The sequence below is a fragment of the Panthera leo genome, chromosome F3 (assembly GCF_018350215.1).
Source record: "Panthera leo isolate Ple1 chromosome F3, P.leo_Ple1_pat1.1, whole genome shotgun sequence".
Classification (NCBI taxonomy): Eukaryota; Metazoa; Chordata; class Mammalia; order Carnivora; family Felidae; genus Panthera; species Panthera leo.
The window spans coordinates 29,354,584-29,371,933 of record NC_056696.1 but is presented as its reverse complement, the minus strand read 5'-3'; the positions used below and the strand labels follow the sequence as shown (position 1 = coordinate 29,371,933).

The 17,350-nt window shown below is 39.2% G+C and overlaps 1 long non-coding RNA gene across 5 annotated transcripts in view; it reads right to left on the bottom strand.

Annotated features, from left to right (window-relative positions):
• Positions 1–17,350, bottom strand: part of LOC122212079 — a 34,890-nt gene that overhangs the window by 9,016 nt on the left and 8,524 nt on the right. For 3 of the 5 annotated variants that reach the window (XR_006198973.1, XR_006198972.1, XR_006198970.1), the window contains exons 2-3: positions 10,483–10,547; positions 10,027–10,325 (exon numbers count right to left, since the gene is read on the bottom strand). This is a non-coding gene — a long non-coding RNA (uncharacterized LOC122212079). Of the gene's footprint in view, positions 1–10,013; positions 10,326–10,482; positions 10,548–17,350 lie in introns of all 5 variants that reach the window. The other 2 variants (XR_006198971.1, XR_006198974.1) reach the window with 2 other exon arrangements.

Sequence of the window (17,350 nt, the reverse complement as noted above, 5' to 3'; positions counted from 1 at the left end):
AAGGAGGATCATCTGTTTTCACATCCTCCCACTTGCATTTTAACACTCCCCAGAGATAATCACTTTAATTCTGTACTGATGCAGACAAAAGTTTTGTGGGTTTTGAATTTTGTTTTCCCCTTATGTGCAAGAAAAAGCCAAGATTAAGCATTAGTTGCTACAAAATGCTGACTGTGAGTCATCCTACATTTGGGGCAACACATACACAAGATTTTTTTTTTAAGTCTGGAAGTACATATGCCAAATAGTTAACGACATAGGGGAGAAAATGACATTTTCACCTGCACTAAATTTGAGATTTGGACTCAGCAAAGTAAGTTCAAAGGTACCTCACTTTGGAGACAATATAATATAAAAATCTCACATTTAGGAAACAAATTTGTTCTAGATTGGGTGGAAGGAATCTTCACTAAAAACAAGTAACTATAACCAAAGCCTCCTTTAAAATGTGAACAGGACTGTTGATTTTAATTTTTAAAATTTTATTAAATTTATATGGAGATTTTTAAATGCCTACACATGCACACACCCCATGGTCCATGATCTGGATTGGACATCAGGAGACCCAAATCTTGAGGTAAGCCCTGGAGAGGGCAGCAAAAGAACTGATCAATCCTATCAATTCAGTTTTTTTACACCATTTGTGTCAGCTAGAATTATTCCATTAAAATAGTTGATAAGTTCATCACAGTAGACTTGTCCAGGAAAGAGGAGAACAGAAAGCTCAGAAAGCATAAAAACATAAATAGAGACCAAGTATCATAACTAGATGAACCTTATTTAAAAACAGAGAGAAACACTTAGTGTGTATATCATTATTTCTCTTCTGACAAGGAGCAGGAAGATGGACTTGTGGGGCCCTTCCACATGCCAGGAACCACCTACTCCCACCCATCCGCCCAGCCAGCTCCATATGTTCTATCAAGTCAACGGAATATTTTTATGATATTTTTCCAATTAAAGAGAGCATCTTTTCTACCCAGTTTTTCTACAAACTCCTTATGAACACTTATATGATTGCATTTGTGTTAAATCCACAAATCCTTTCTTATAAACTATAGGCAGATGAATTAATGTTAATTATTTCCTGTGCACATAGTTGATCTTAACATTATCTCAAAAGTATTTAATAATCCCCTATTGTTTGCTAAGTGCTGAGAATACACGGTTGAGGAAGGCACCTTCCATATTTAGACCAAAATAGGTCTTTGTTGCCATCTTTCAATACCTTCCTCTAACTAACAACAGCATTTTGGATGAATACATGCTCTTTGATAAAGATGGGTGGTGTAGTTTTTTAAATACTAGAATATGGGGAGAACGTTCAGTAACTTGCTTTCTTGAAAGAACATTATTACCACATTTTCCTGTATTCTTTCATTTAAAAAAGAATCATTCAAACTAAATGATAGTTGGCATAAAGCCTCAAAAACTGTTATGGCATAATCAAATCATGAAAACAGGATTGCGATTTAAGAAAACAAGCCTTAGTAGGCACATGAAAATATCACTTCTGGCTAAAATAGCACTTCACTCTACAAACTGTGAATGAAGGCCACAGAAGGATTCTAACTTCAAACTTCCTAGGATCTGAAAATCATACAAAGGGAAAACACCAGTACTATAATAAGGAACAAAACATTTTAATCTATGTAAAGAGCTGCTCTGTAAAGTTAGTTACATCTGTATGTGTCTTTTACATACGACTGATACTCACTTTTATTGATTTGCAGCCAGTGAAGCCATTGCTCCCAATTTTATTGTAGGAAGCAAGTACTCTAGAAAAATAATTTGAGAAAACTCTCTATACTTATGGAGAATTAGCCATTTCTTAACCAAATTCTGTTATCAAGAAAGTAAATATTAGTATATGGCCACATAAAACTATCAATTTCCTCAAAAGTACACAGAAACAGGTGAGTTGCAAAAAATTGGCAGGATAGGGATTTACGATTCAGGTACAAGAGACCCTCCACTCCAGCTATTGATAGCTGTGCCTGGGCTGTTGGAAAACATGGCTCTGGTCTCACCATGTGACACATTGTGAGCTCACCAAGGTCTCAGCAAGAGTTTGTAACGGGAGCAAGTGACATTTTTTTTTTTTTTAACGTTTATTTATTTATTTATTTTTTGGTTTTTTTTGTTTGTTTGTTTTTTTAACGTTTATTTATTTTTGAGACAGAGAGAGACAGAGCATGAACGGGGGAGGGTCAGAGAGAGGGAGACACAGAATCTGAAACAGGCTCCAGGCTCTGAGTGGTCAGCACAGAGCCCGACGCGGGTCTCGAACTCACAGACTGTGAGATCACGACCTGAGCCAAAGTCGGATGCTTAACCGACTGAACCACCCAGGCGCCCCAAAAGTGACGTATTTTTTGTACTAAAGTGGGATTTCATTAGAGTAGTTCAGCAGGGATTCACTTTGGAGAAAACCTAATATAAAAAACTCCAAACTCGTGAAATAAATATATTTGGGGATTGTTTCTTATTCAAGGTAAATCACCAAGGCTATAACCATTGACTCATTTTATATTATGTGCATCAGTATTGATTGTAATATGAGTTTGATATTTACACAAATTTAGGGGTGCCTAGGTGGCTCAATTGGTTAAGCGTCTGACTCTTGATTTCGGCTCAGGTCATGATCTTACGGTTCATGATATCGATCCCTGTGCCAGGCTCTGCGCTGACAGCATGGAACCTGCTTGAGATTCTCTCCCTCCCACCACCACTCTGCCCCTCCCCTGCTTGTGCGTGTGCGTGTACTCTCTCTCTGTCAAAATAAATAAGAATTTAAAAAATATTTACACAAATTTACACCTAATTTAGGATCTGAGCTTGAGGTCAGGCATGAGTGACATTATTACAAGTTATAAACGGGGCTTATGACTCTAGAATTCACTTATAGGTCCTTGTTTTCCAGACTATACATTAAGGGGAATTGGCCTAAAGTCTCTTTTAACTCTAAAATTGTACGATTCTTTGATTTTCCTGAGACAAGTCTGTTGCTACATCAGTGGCTTTAGAAGTTTCTGGTTCCATCACATGCCCCTTTCTGCAAGTCTATTTTGAAGAATAGTGGTTGGGACCAATGCTCTAGGAACCAAACAAGTAGACTTCTTGTGGTTCTAGAACCACGGTTACTGTGCATCTGGCTTTTTATGGACATATCAGTCATAAATCACCTTTCAATCCTCAAACACCAGTACAGAAGTCTACGTAAGTACTGAGGTATTCTATGGGTAAAATACAAAAAACGGTTTATGAATACAAAATATTTCTAAAATCCCCCCAAAGTAAGTTAGTACATAAACTTTCCTCAATTTCTTGTGCTTTTCCCATATCATTTCTTAAATTTACAGTGCCCGCCACCACTTGTCTATTAAAGCAGGAGAACGGTATGAACAGGCAGCTAATTAATACATCCGAAAAAACATAGAAGACCACTGATTTTTAGTCCACTAATTTATTTATGCCTAGAAACTTAGGGCTGTAATTTCCCATTCCTACATAAGCTATCATCATTTATTAATTCAACCACTGTATCTTGAACTCTTGCCGTGTGTCAGGTCTTGTGCTAGACAGTAGACACAAGAGGTTACAGCCACATAGGCTCTTTGTGTCATGAAAGCTACAGCTAACACAGACCTAAATGTTAAATAAATGATTATACCAAATATATTCATAATTACAAGTCTTGCTAAATGTAATGAAGGAAAAGAAAACAATATTAAGAGAAAGAATAGGTCTCCCAGTCGAGAATTTGGGATACTTGAATATTTAAAACAAGTTTTCTTTAATATGAGGTGCTTCCTAAAGATCAGATATGATATCTAACAGCAGGCCGGGGAATGCAGAACATCCTGCCTCTCCTTTCCCTATCTCTCTTTTCCTTCCTTGTCCCCAAGTGCCCACGTACCAACACCTTTCCTTCCTCCTCCTTCAGAGCAAACAAACAGGTCTCCATATACATCCAATTATGAAAAACAATACCTAGGAAGTCCAGTACTCTCCTTGAAATTAGCCATGATAGGTGGTCTACCTGATATAAACGTGTTGTGAATGTTACGTGAGAAAGCATGAAGTAACTAAGCAGACACACTAGACGTCAGAACTCAGGGTGGTAGGCCAGGTCCCAAACCCTATGTTCATTTTTCTGTCCTCATTTTCCTTGGCTTCTTGGCAGCATTTCACACAGTTGACTACTACCTCTTTCTTGAAACATAACCCCCCTTGGCATGCTCTGCCCCATTTCTCTAGCTACCTATTCTCTACCCTATCTCTAAATGTTGGAATTACTCAGGGTTCAGTCCTGGGTACTCTCCGTCCTTGATTAATCTCCTTCTCTCCTTGATTAATCATGTCCATTCACATGGCTTCAAATGTCATCTGTAAACGCTGACTCCCCAATGTACATCTCATGCTGAAATCTCTCTTCTGAGCTCCATGTTAGAGCTAAATACTTTTTTTTTTTTTTTAAAGTAAGCTCTATGCCCAACATGGGACTCAAACTCACGACTTGGAGATCAAGAGTCGCATGTTCTACCAACTGAGCCAGCCAGGCACCCCAAAACTAAATTCTTAATTCACATGTTTTTTAATCCTGTTCCTCTTTCAGTCTACCCTAATGTGCTTAGTAGCACTACCATCTATACAGCTATACCAGCCAGAAACTTAGGAGCATCCTCGATGTCATAACTTCTCACCTTCTTCATCCATGCCATCTTAACAACCTTGAATCAGCCCACATCTTCTCATTGCCTCTGCCAGCACTCTGGGCCAAGCTATCAACATTTCCCACCTGGACCACTACAGTAATCTTCTAAGAGTTTGCCTACATTCCCTTCTCTGTGAGGCAGCCATTTTTCTCCAGGTTAAAAACCTTCAATGGCCTCCTACTGTGATTTGGAAAAAAAAAAAAAAGTCCAACTATTTTACTAAGAGTTCTGCATGATCTGACCTTTGCAAGCCTCTCCAATCCCATATTGGGCCATTTCTCTTTTTCTCACTGTACCTAAGACATCCTGATTTTCTTTTAACTTCCTTATTTATGCCAAGCTCCTTCCTATCAGGACCTTTGGTTATGCTCGTTCCTCTGCAAGGAACATAATTAACCTCTACTTTCCATATAGTTGGCTCCTGATTCATTGAGGCTTAGTTCAAAGATCCCTTCCCTCCCCAGGTCTTCACTCATTATTCTCTGTATCAAGGTCCTCCAGAGAAACAGAGCCAATAAGATAGATAGGTAGATAGATAGATAGATAGATAGATTCATACATACATACATACATACATACATACATACATATATTGTTGGGGTAGCAAGTCTGAAATCTGTGGGTCAGTTCAGCAGGCTGGAAACTCTCAGAAGCTGATGCTATAGTCATTAGGCTTATTCCTTATCTTCCTCAGAGAAATCTGTTTTGCTCTTAAAGTTCAGCTCATTGGATGAGGCCCACTCTCATTATCTAGAATTGTCTCCTTTATTTAAAGTCAACTGATTTTGGATATTAACTACATATACAAAATATCTTCACAGCAACACCTAGCTTAGTACTTGACTGAAAAACTGGATACGAGAGCCTCATCAAATTGACACATAAAACTGTCATATCCTGCTAGAAGGATTTGACTCCTTTCAATCTTCATTTCTATGCCATTGGCATATGCATCTTATTTCCTCACGCCAGGTACCTTGATAAGGGCCTAGATTTTTTTCCTCATTACTATTCCCAAGGCTGGACTGAGGCATGCTTGACGGGGCAATAGAATTTGTAGGCTAGGGAATTGCCTCCATAAATTCCCCCTCACTTGTATTTTTCCAGTCAAGAATTTTGCCACTTAGAGAGGATACTAAATTGTCACAAACATTGTCAAAATATAAACTCTACAAGTAGTAATAATAGTTACCTTGTTATTGGACATTCTAAACTGGTCTTGGTAAAGAAAGGGAAAGGGTCTGTCTATGGCACAGTTTTGAGTAAGGCTCACTCTTACCCTCAGAGGAAACTACCTTCTCCAATCCCTTCTCCATTTAGTCCCTACTGTGTACATCTTTGCCTTGATTTCCTCCTCTCTCTAAACCGTGGCTTTCTATGACTCTGAATATTCTTTTTTTTTTTTTTGTACTTGAACCTGATTATTCCAGAATACTTAATTAATGTCTGGTGTTTCCCAGATTAGCACCCAGCTGTGTTACTTAGTATTTGAGAATCCTGAAGTTTTCCTTGCAAGAAAATAGGTATCTTTCTTCTTCTTTCTTTTTTTTATAATGACATAACAGTAAAGCACCTTTCTCCTTATACCATAACAGGAAGAGTGCACATTATAAAATGACAGGGGAAAATTTTTGGGAAAGACAGAGCCTTGATCATTTTCCAGTAATTAATTAAGAGGCACATCCTACTGAAAACAATGCAAAATCGCCACCCTTTCCCAAAGAATGGGAGGGAGAGTAAAAATACAGGGTTTACTAACTGTAGTCAAGTAACTTCTTTAGCCATAATTATCCTAAGATTCCCAAACTTGGAAAAATCTAGGGTACTTGCAAATGGGAAACATATCAAGTGACCCCCACCTGCAATCTTTGCACAAATAAGCGATGGGCAGTGGGGGCGGGGGGAGGCTAGCTGGATGGTGAATCATGTGGGCCACTTGCTTTGCCTCCTTCTTGTGATAATGATCTTCTACCAACCCACTGAGCACCTCAGGGGGTGGGGGGAAGGCAGGAGTGGGGACAGGATATTATCTTCAATTTGGTCTACCTTGCTTTTCTTTAGAAGTACCAAGAGAAGGGAACAGAGGTTGAAATTAATGAGGTGGAAATGAGATTCTGAATTATCAGTGCATTTCAATTATCTCTGCTCACCCTTGCTGGTTGACCGCACTCAATTTCCTTTAGGCTTCCCTAGGTAGAGAAGTCTAGACTCATGAGAAAGAATTACTTCTCTTTCATGGGAGCTCTATTCCCTGTATCTACCTCTATTATTTTAAAGCGAGACTTAAAAAACTTAATGAGGCCTAAGTAGAACAACATTTTTACTTTTCATTTGTTGTCAAAAGCCTTGAAGACATTTTTGTCAATAGAGAAAGGGTTTTCCCTAGTGTCTTTGGACCATATTTCTAAAAAGCTTCTCCATGTCACTTCTCTGCCTGTGGTCCCCAGAGTGTAAGTAACATAATACACCCTCTATGTACTATTTTCTTCCTCAGTTTCTCCTGCCCTTGTTGTAGAAATAGCTTTCATTCTTCAAGACTGCTTTGAAGTTCTAATGTCAGAGAACTTCTGCAAAAACCAGATATGGGCTTGATGTGCAGTGGATTGAGAAGGTGAAATAACATAATGCCCACATGCCATAGCAGTGAAAATTCAATTATGTTCTATCTCCATGGGTATAGTAAACAATGATGCACCAGGCAGAGAGATCATAAAGTTAATTCTTTTTTAAAGGAAAAGAAAGAGTATAGCTAGGGAAGAAAAGAGAAGGGTTTTTGTCTCTGGTTGACCAGCTAGCTCAAAGATCCTACCAGAAATAGTGAAAACTGCAGCCACTTGATGATGGCTTACAAGAAAGGGAATCTCATTGGTTTGAGGTCCTTTGTTTTGGTCTTTTTTCAGGACCTGGAGTGGGCCTGCAAGTAGGTAAAGTCTGGATTAAAGAGAAGTGAGGAGAGAGAATTCCAGTCAGAATCTGACAGGGCACAATGGTCAGAATGAGCACAGCGATGGTGGTGGTGGGGAGAGGGGTGGGCGCTGAGGAAGGTCGTCTGCCTAAGGGAAGGGCTGTCTCACAGGAGAAGGATGTAAGCCTCTTCTTTGAGGAAGAAGGGTCAGGGACAGTCTCGGTGTGACTGAGTAGTGGCCTGTGCTGGTTCTGTCTGGCAGAAAGCCTCCATTAAGAGCTTCTGAACTGCCAAGGAAATTAGTCCCCAATTCAGCCTAGTTAAAATTCAACCTCCTCCTCCAATCCCACTCCTTCAAGATCCTGTCTTTTGGCCATGAGACCTTTAAAATTGCTGGAATAATGGGGCAGAGAAGAAAAGGTTAACTGTTTTCCGTAAGCAATTAATTTGGGCATGCTATTTGAATAACTAGTATTCTAGTATTCTCTTAATTTGTTTTCCACTTGAAATTCAAAGCAGATTCATAACTACTCCATACAAGGACAAGATCTAGAGTTTTCTATCTGTCACCTCTATAGATGAATTATGTAATTACACACACACACACACACACACACACACACACACACACATTTCCAGAGTTACAACTTACTCCCCTCATTCAGTTTCAGTAGGTTCTGACCTGGTGCCCTTCACCTTTTAAATGGTGAAGGCAGTAGAGGAAATCTTAGCATTTGACTTTCAGCTCATCATAAACATACAGCTGTATATACAAGTTGTGTAAGAAAGCACACAATTACCATACCACTTGAAATAAAAATTGGCCATTTCCTTCAGGAAAAAAAAAATGTTGGCCTAGGAATCTTGTATTGTTCTCCTCCTTCTCCTTCTCCTTCCTCTTTTTTTCCTCTTAATTCTTGAAACCTACCAAGAAGATCCCAGGGAATGCATATAGTTTGCAAGTTTGGTTCTTGGTTATTCCAAAATACTCCTTTTTGGGATATACACGGATGTCTGGATCTTTATTGGATATGGTCTTTGCCCAGATGCCTAGCTCAGTCTGTTTTCTGGCTATTATCTTCAAGTGAAATCCAAATCTCTAGGAGGAGCTTAAAAAAAATAATAGCACCTGGTCTGGCACTCAGAATCTTAAGGGCTGAAAGCCAGAGCAGATTCTCTAACTATAAGAATCAAACCATTCATCGTCTGCCCTTCAGGTCTGCCAGCCAAGAGGGAACAGGAAGCTTGCTGTGAGTCCAAGACTGTGGAATGCAAAACCCCAAGCAGTTACTTGCTGTGGTTTTAAGCTTTGTCCTGGAAGTTAAGAACACTGTGAATGCTCTTCTAAATAACATTCTAGCCAATAAATACCCACCTAGCACCTAAAGTCTTTGAACCTACTCTAGTATGCACTCTTTACACGATATTTCATCACCACATTAGTCTTTAAGGAAAATTTAATATGGGTACTTGTGTACCAAGTACCCAGATTGCCTGCATGATTAGGTTTCTATTTAAGACTGAGCAGATCAAATACCCTCCCTAAAAATCCTTAGTAGGCATTTTAATGCTTTTTGGAAACCTCAGCTAGCTATTGGACAAACTTTCTCATGGGTCACCCTTGATTTATAGTTCACAGATTTGGATGGGGTGAGGGGGCAGTTTGAGAAGGATCTGAGTTTGCCATGTTTAACATGTATGTGCATTTAGACTGTATGCTTGCTGGCAATCCAATTTAATAGCTCATTTCCAAATCCTTTCTTGGAAAAGGAATGTAGATTACATAATCATGAAAAACAAACCTGTTGCCATCCAGCATGAGCTAACATGTTACAGTACTTTATGGCCGAAGGTTATTAAGCCAGCACCCAGTTTCTTGCACCAAGGGGAACACTGGGAAAGTGAAGGCCTGCCAGTTTTGTTAAAGGAATGCCACTTAGTGGTAACGACACAGGCAATTCACCTTTCTTGTTAGAGCACGCTGCCCGGGGACTTTGGGTTGATTAAATAAGTGTTCCTTGACCGCTGATTAGGACTGTGTGATCATTAGCAACTGAGAAGCCTATTAAAGCAATTCTTAAGATTAGCTGGTCTCAGTAGGAAGACCACCTTGGGTGTTCCTAGTCCTCAAGATTCCCATCAAATGCATCTTCTGCTGTGCGACCTTCCCTGACACCTACACTTCTGGCCAAGGGAAGTAATGAGCCCTGATCTGGCGTGGCCGTCCACAAGCATACAGTGTCTGTTAAATTCAACCAAAGAATTTTGGTGTCCTGGGTTTTTTAATGTTTTCACTCCTGTGGGCTTGGGGATAAAAGCCTCTGACTTAATTTTAATGTGTATTTCCTGGCTTAAGAGCCATACCGCAGGTAACCCTCCGATTCAAATACCTTATAAGCTTACTTTGAGGTGGAAACATCACCTTCATTGTTCCGGTAGAAATCGCAGATGATTAGGTGACAACCAAGGCAGAACGGGAAGCAGCCGTCCTTTGAATACCGCATGGCATGTCGCTGAGAGCTTTACACGGATGATCTCACTTCGTTCTCGTAACCACCCTAGTAGGTGGATATGGGTGAAGAGACTAGTTTGCCCAGTGCCTCTCGGCCAGTAGTGGTGGTGCCGGGTAGGAGGCTGCTTTGGTTGGACACGTACTCCCCCGCCCTGGGCTGTATCTCCTGGTTATCACATGGCACAGGCACCTAGAGGACGAGGAACACACCCCTTAGTTGCTGCGGTCAGCAGATCACCTTTATACGCCCGGAATGTGTAGTCTATCAAATTCGACTTCTGCATGAAATAATACCTTTCCTCCTGGGAATCAAAGAGCCCCATGCAAACCTGAAAAGTGCTGGTTACCTGTGTTTTTTTAAACAGTCAAGTGTTCTTGTTTTCTGGTTCGAAGACCTCAGAAGTGAATTCTCCTGGAAGGGAAAATATAAGGGTAATTTTAATGTTTTTTAAAGTTTATTTAGGGGCGCCTGGGTGGCTCAGTTGGTTAAGTGTCCAACTTCAGCCCAGCTCATGATCTTGTGGTTCTTGAGTTCGAGCCCCACATCATCGGGCTCTGTGCTGACAGCTCACAGCCTGGAGCCTGCTTTGGATTTTATGTCTCCCTCTCTCTCTGCCCCTTCTCTACTCAAGCTCTCTCTCTTTCTCTCTCTCTCTCTCTCTCTCAAAAATAAACATTAAAAAAAATTAAGCTTATGTATTTTTGAGAGAGTGAGTTGGGGAGGCGCGGAGAGAGAGGGAGTAAGAGAGAGTCCCAGGCAGTCTCCTTGTTGTTGGCACGGAGCCCTATGCAGGGCTTGAACCCACGAATTGTGAGATCATGACCTGAGGTGAAACCAAGAGTAGGACACTTAACCGACTAAGCCACCCAGGAGACCCAATGTGAGTAATTTTAGATATGCTTTCTCTCTCAAGTATCTGACTAGCTGATACTAGCCAAGAGGGAAAAGTTAGGTTCCCTCAGTGGCTACTCCTCCGACTTCCAGGAGGCAAAGGAGACAGGAACAGTTTTACTCAATTTATTTGTGGCTCATTTGCTCTCTGCCTCTTCCAGTAAGCTTTTAGATGAGGAAAAACAAAGTGGTTATTCTCTCCCCTCCTCTCCTGATGTCTTTCTTTCACCAGGTAGCTGGGAGGGTACAGTTTGATAAATTTGCACTATTCGAATAGGGGCCCTCGGATCTCTCATTCACAAATTCTACATATTATTATTTATTGAAAATTTACTATGCACCTGGCAATGAAGTGGGCAGTAAGGGTTCAAGACTCAGCTTCTTTGGTGGATACCTAGGGAACTGGATTCTGGTAAAGTCCAGCAGGCCTCAGATGCTGTTCAAATATTGCATTAACTCTCCAAAACAGTAGTGGTTTTAGGGTTGTGAGGTGAGGAGACAGTTAGGAATTAGGAAGGGTTAGCAGTGTGGAGAAGTCAGGGCTCCCCTGGGGAGAAAGTGAAAGGAAGGGAATCATCATAAGATATTTGTCTAGGGTTTTTCTGGTTGGAGAAGGGAGGACTGGAATATAAGGGGGCCACGGAAGTTGCTGGCTATTTATTCTGTGATATACAGAGGTACAGCGTACCTTTTCTGAAACCATGGCTCAGAGGCTCAGTATTTATGATGTCCCTTCTCTCCATGTCAACCAGGCCCCATCTAAATACACTAGGAGCCGAATTCATGTAATAGTTGTAGGGAGACCCCTCCCTCCCCCCACAAGGTAGGCTTGTCGGAGACTGTCACGTGTTAGCACTGAAAGTCCCATGTCTCTGCGACCCCTTCCTCCAGGGCATTTGGTCACATTGGTCCTCCTAACTGCTTCCTTGAAATTCAGCAAGCTGAACTTACGCAACCTTCATATGTATGTAGGGTAATATTTTGCTGAGAGTCAAGTAAGACAGTTTTAAAATGTTATATTCTCAGTTATTTTTTTTCAATGTCCTATACCTTAAAATAAAAACGAAAGAGCCTCCATCCAAATCCATTTAAAAATACTCCAGAACTATTCTCACCAATTTAGGGCACAAATGATGTAACTATTTCTCCAATATGGACTTCAAATAGAGTGACTATACAATTTAGCTGCCAAATTAAGATATTTTTGAGAATAAAAGGGGGACTAAAATGATTTAAAAAGTATAACTTTTAGCATATTTATTTACTGTGGCGCCTGGGTGGCTAGGTCGGTTAAGCATTCGACTCTTGATTTTGGCTCGGGTCATGATCTCACAGTTCGTGAGTTCGAACCCCACACCCGAGTTCCCTGCTTGGGACTCTCTCTCTCCCTCTCTCTCTGCCTCTCCCCTGCTCTTGCTCTCTTGCTCTCTCAAAATAAATAAACTTAAAAAAATCTATTTATCAACAAATTGGTTTTTTTATGTTGTTGGATCTATAAAACAGTTTTAGTAAAACCCATTTTCAAAAAAAGAATTGTTTCTTAAAAACCTATATATTCACGTATATTAAAATAAAAAAGTTTGAAACATTTATGTTGATTATCTGAATATTAAAAATAGTCTAAGTGGAATAATTGTTGTTGGTATATATTCATATACTTTATCCATTTTCTTGCTTTATCATTTGATTATAATCTGTTATTGAGATATTTCTGAAGAATGTATTTTTTCACTGTGGTCTTACTATATATGTATTTTTAAAATAAATTTGTCACACTCCCTATCAGTTGATTCCTCTCTGTAGTCCACAGTGTTTTCAACTGAAAAATTACTCTTCAGGTGGCAAGGCTCATAGTAAGCTCAGAATAAATTCTCCTAAGTAGAGGAAATTCTCAATTCTATCCTTTTTATTTTGAAATGTGTAAGTATTTCAGTCAATGTATTTTCACACATGATTTCTGTTTGCTTCTTTTCAGAGTAGATTTCTTTAACAAATACTTTTGTCAGGCAAAACTTGTCATAAGTTGTCTCTATTTATACTTAAAAATATTTTGTATAATGTGGATGCTTCAAAATTGTTAGCTTTTAGGATTCCATGCCATTCTAGGACAGAATATACATTTACGAAATAAATCAAGGAGCTCCACTAAAAAATTATTCCACAAGTTTGTATATTCCAAGGTGCAGTTGTAGAATTTCAAAATTAAATTTTATAAATTGATTAAGCCCTCATTGTTTAATTTATTCAATTCTTTCCTTGCTTTTATAGGATAAAGTTCAACATCTCGTTGTTTCCAAATTTTGTTTTTAATAACTACCATTCTCTCAATGCTTCATGGAACATTTCTGCTCCATAAACATCTTATTTAGCAAGAAATTTATTGACAAAAGATAGAATGTATGCAGAATTTGTATTCATATGGTCCTCACAAAACAAATAATTTTATCTTCAAAGTTCAACTTTTTAATTGAATTCGCAGTAGTATTTACAATATGGCCAGATGAACTTTTTCACTTTCATTCCATGAATTTCATGAAAAAAATTGAACACTTACTGAAATTGATCAATTTGTAATTTGAAGCATCTGTTGAAACATAAAAAAAGGGGTCATTTAGCTGTCCACAGCTAAATTCTTCCATTAATGAAACTAAAGACATCAACAGTTGTTGCTTCCTATTTCATACAGGTCCAAGAAAATCTTAAAATAATGTCTAAGGTTTGAAGTAAATCCTGGAGCCTCTACAGCATCTTTATTTTTTCCAGTTTTTCTTACTACAGGTCTCCTGGTGGATAGTAAACTGGTAAACATTTTAGGTACATTATATATTCGTCATCAACGTCACTGAGAAATGAAAATTCTGTACTTAATTTTTTCGCTAAGCCCACGTTTGTTTTGTTTCTTGAGTTCATGGCTGCTGAGAGGGTTCATTGCAAAATCTTTAAAAAGCATTACCAAACAATAAAGTAAATAAAAGTAAATAAATACTTGTAGATTTCCATTGTCTAGTAAATGGCAAAACCATTTTAGCAGGATTGTTCATACCACTTGTATAAGTGCTTTGGCAGGCATGCTGAACCCCCACTTCCCACATACATTTCACATTCACCAAATTTCTCATTTCTCACATTTCACAGTGATCCCACCCACTGGCCTAACGACTTCATCATCTCCCAGGCACCACCAGGGACCAAGGCACGACTGATTCATACACCAGATGGCCACCAGGGGCAGCAGCAACAAACACTTCTCCCAATCCCAGGACCAGAAATTGTCCAATGCCACCTGGATGCAACCACTCTTTATCAGCCAGCATCCTGATAAAGGGGTGGAGTCGGTTAACTGTGTCAAGAAAGTTTTCAAAAAAGTGAGAGGCGTTATCATTGATAGTTCAGATTTAACCTCTTGTTACCTGTTGAACCCTGTTTATTGCCCATGTACCTCACACACTACTAGAGAAGACCATGGTAGAATATGGAAGTACAAAGTGATCTACCAAACCCGTCCTGGCTTATTCTAATACCACAAGAAATAATAATATCTTGTTAAAAGCAACAACCATAACAACAACTCTGGGACACATGTTAAATCAGGGAGAGGCCAGGAAGTGTATTCACTTTGTCTATTGACCACAGGAGTGCTTCATAAAATGACTTTCTGTACTCCCTCTTCAACCTATGAAATCAGAACTAGATATAGCCTCAACATTTGCATTTTTGAAAGTCTTTCCATGATATTCTTAGGGACACTAAAGATTTATTCCTGGTTTGGAAAATTCCTCCACCTCTTATTTCAAGGTGTCAAACCTGCTGTTTACAGAGATCAGGAGTATCACGCACTTTACTCCATGGTTTACCTAACACCTGGATCAAAACTGTTATTGAAAGTGAGCTAGAGACAAATTGAACTTAAATTCAGTCACATGATGATAAATACTGTCATCTCCTTTGGCAAACTTGTAAGCTGTGAGATTTATTTTTGGCTGTATCTTTTTTTTTTCTTTTTTTTTTGCAACTTGGACCTGTGATAACAGACACATTCTTTCTTTTGAGGATCAGGTTTCCAACCAAAGAATTAAAAATATACTGAACATTGATTTTTTTTTATGTTTACTTATTTTTGAAAGAGAGAGAGACAAAGTGGGAGTGGGGGAGGGGCCAACAGAGAAGGAGACACAGAATCTGAAGCAGCTCCGGGCTCTGAGCTGTCAGTACAGAGCCTGACGTGGGGCTTGAACCCACAAACCAGGAGATCATGACCTGAGCCAAAGTCAGACGCTTAACCAACTGAGCCACCCAGGTACCCCAGTGAACGTGAATTTTAATAGTTTGGAAGAAATAGGTACCAGGTAAGCATTTTTAAAAAATGAAATACTACTGAAAAATTTTAAATCTGTAAATTATTTCATTTCATTCATTATAATTTCTATTGCAAGAGTCCTGAGAATGTGTTTCTAATTTCTATAAGGGAATTGATTCCAGCATGATGAGGTTATATTTGTTTAGACGATTTTCTGTATTTGCGTACTTTTTTTGCCAGTAACTTCTATGAATTTTTAGAACTATCTTGATCTCACTGTCTTCAGCTACAAAATGAGGATTTTAGTCTAGTGGATGTCCAATCTTCATTCCAGTTTCTTAAATTCATCTTTCACATCTATTTTGAATGTTTGGAATTTCTTATCATGTACGTGTATTCTATATTATTTTATTAATAAGTATGGGCCATTATTTTTCAGTTATTTTCCTCTACTTTAAAGAAGCAAATGTTAGCTTAAAAAGGGAGTAAACAAGAACATTAGATAGATCGAGGGAATGGACTGAGGGAGATAGAAAAGCAAATGTAGAGTCAGGATCTATGGGACAGTAGTTATTTTTAAAGATTTTCTAAGGTATAGGGAATCACCTAGTGGTGGAAACAGAAAATGCTTTTTGAAAGTTTAGGATTTGGTTTCCTGTGCTTTAATTCAGTTCAGATCACTGAATAGTGTCCCTATGGTTTGTAATCAATGTATTTAAAATATAGCAAGATTTTGAATATTTATCTTTTGTAATCAACTTTTAAAATCATACTAATATGTCGAATGTGTAATATTATCCTCAAGCCTTTCTTTCCTAGAGGGATCAAAAATCCCCTAATACTAAGTTTGAAAATTAATTCTTGTCCCAAAGAATGTGTTAAATTCATGGTTCTGTAGTCAGAAGAAGTCTAGATATGCACAAAACAAGCATGAAAGCATGACCTTTATCTACCAGAAATGCGTGGTCTAATCAGAACCAGGCAAATCTATTACGATTACACTTTTAATTTCACAGATGAGGTAGCTGACATTCCATCTACTTTACAGAGGCTTTTGAAACATCTGAGAAACCAAGATGGATTTTTCATTTGTCAAAAATAATCATATGTATATGACCCCTTCCACTTACTTTGGGTTTTCCTCAGATAAAGACTCAGACGGAAGTAGTTTTGGGAGGTGATAATTCCAGGAATCAAAGTGGGGGGACAGGGAGAGTGAGACATGGAAAGAGGAAGAGTCAGGGGAAGGGTGTTATTTCCCAATAACGTCAGCAGGTGCCAAGGGCTTGATTCTTCTGTGATCTCTCAGAATTGCACATGTGAAAGGTGGAATGTTGAGCCATGTATTCTCTGGCTCCTGACCACATTCATTACGATTGTCCCTGGAAACTATACTTATCCCTATATTTCTAGGCTGTGCTTGTGTGGTAGTTTAGCCGGCTCCCTTAGCTCCAGAGAAATCCCTGGATCAGAGAAGTGGAGTAACCCATGGCTTGCACTTGTGGTGGAAAGAGTCTGAGCCCACACAGAAACATCTACTAGAGTGGTGGCTAAAATCACAGGTGGGCCAAGGGGATATCCCAGAAATACTTTCTATGACCACACCTTATCCTGCTCAGACCCGCTTGTCCCCAAATTAAGTTAATTCTGTCATTGTATCTTCAAAGCGCTGGCCACAATCTCTAAAGACTTTGTACAGAAAAATTTGTGGATCAGGCTATGGTGGTTCCTGCTATTATAGCTGGTCCCAAGGCCACGACTGATATTCATCAACTTTCTGCTCTACCATCCATTCTAGGTTTCTCCATCCTAGGCCAGCATCAGCTGATCTAATTTATTTGCCTGGTGGGGGGATTCCAGAACTTCCTCTCAGAGTGGTCAGGCCTTGGGTTGCCTTGCCCTCCTTGGACTGTGGTGGCTGCAATTACTTGTTCGCTCTTATTACCAGACATAAAGACACATAGGAGTATTCCCAGTGATTCCCCTGAGTTTCAGACATATTCTTCCTTCCCCTTTTTTGTAACAG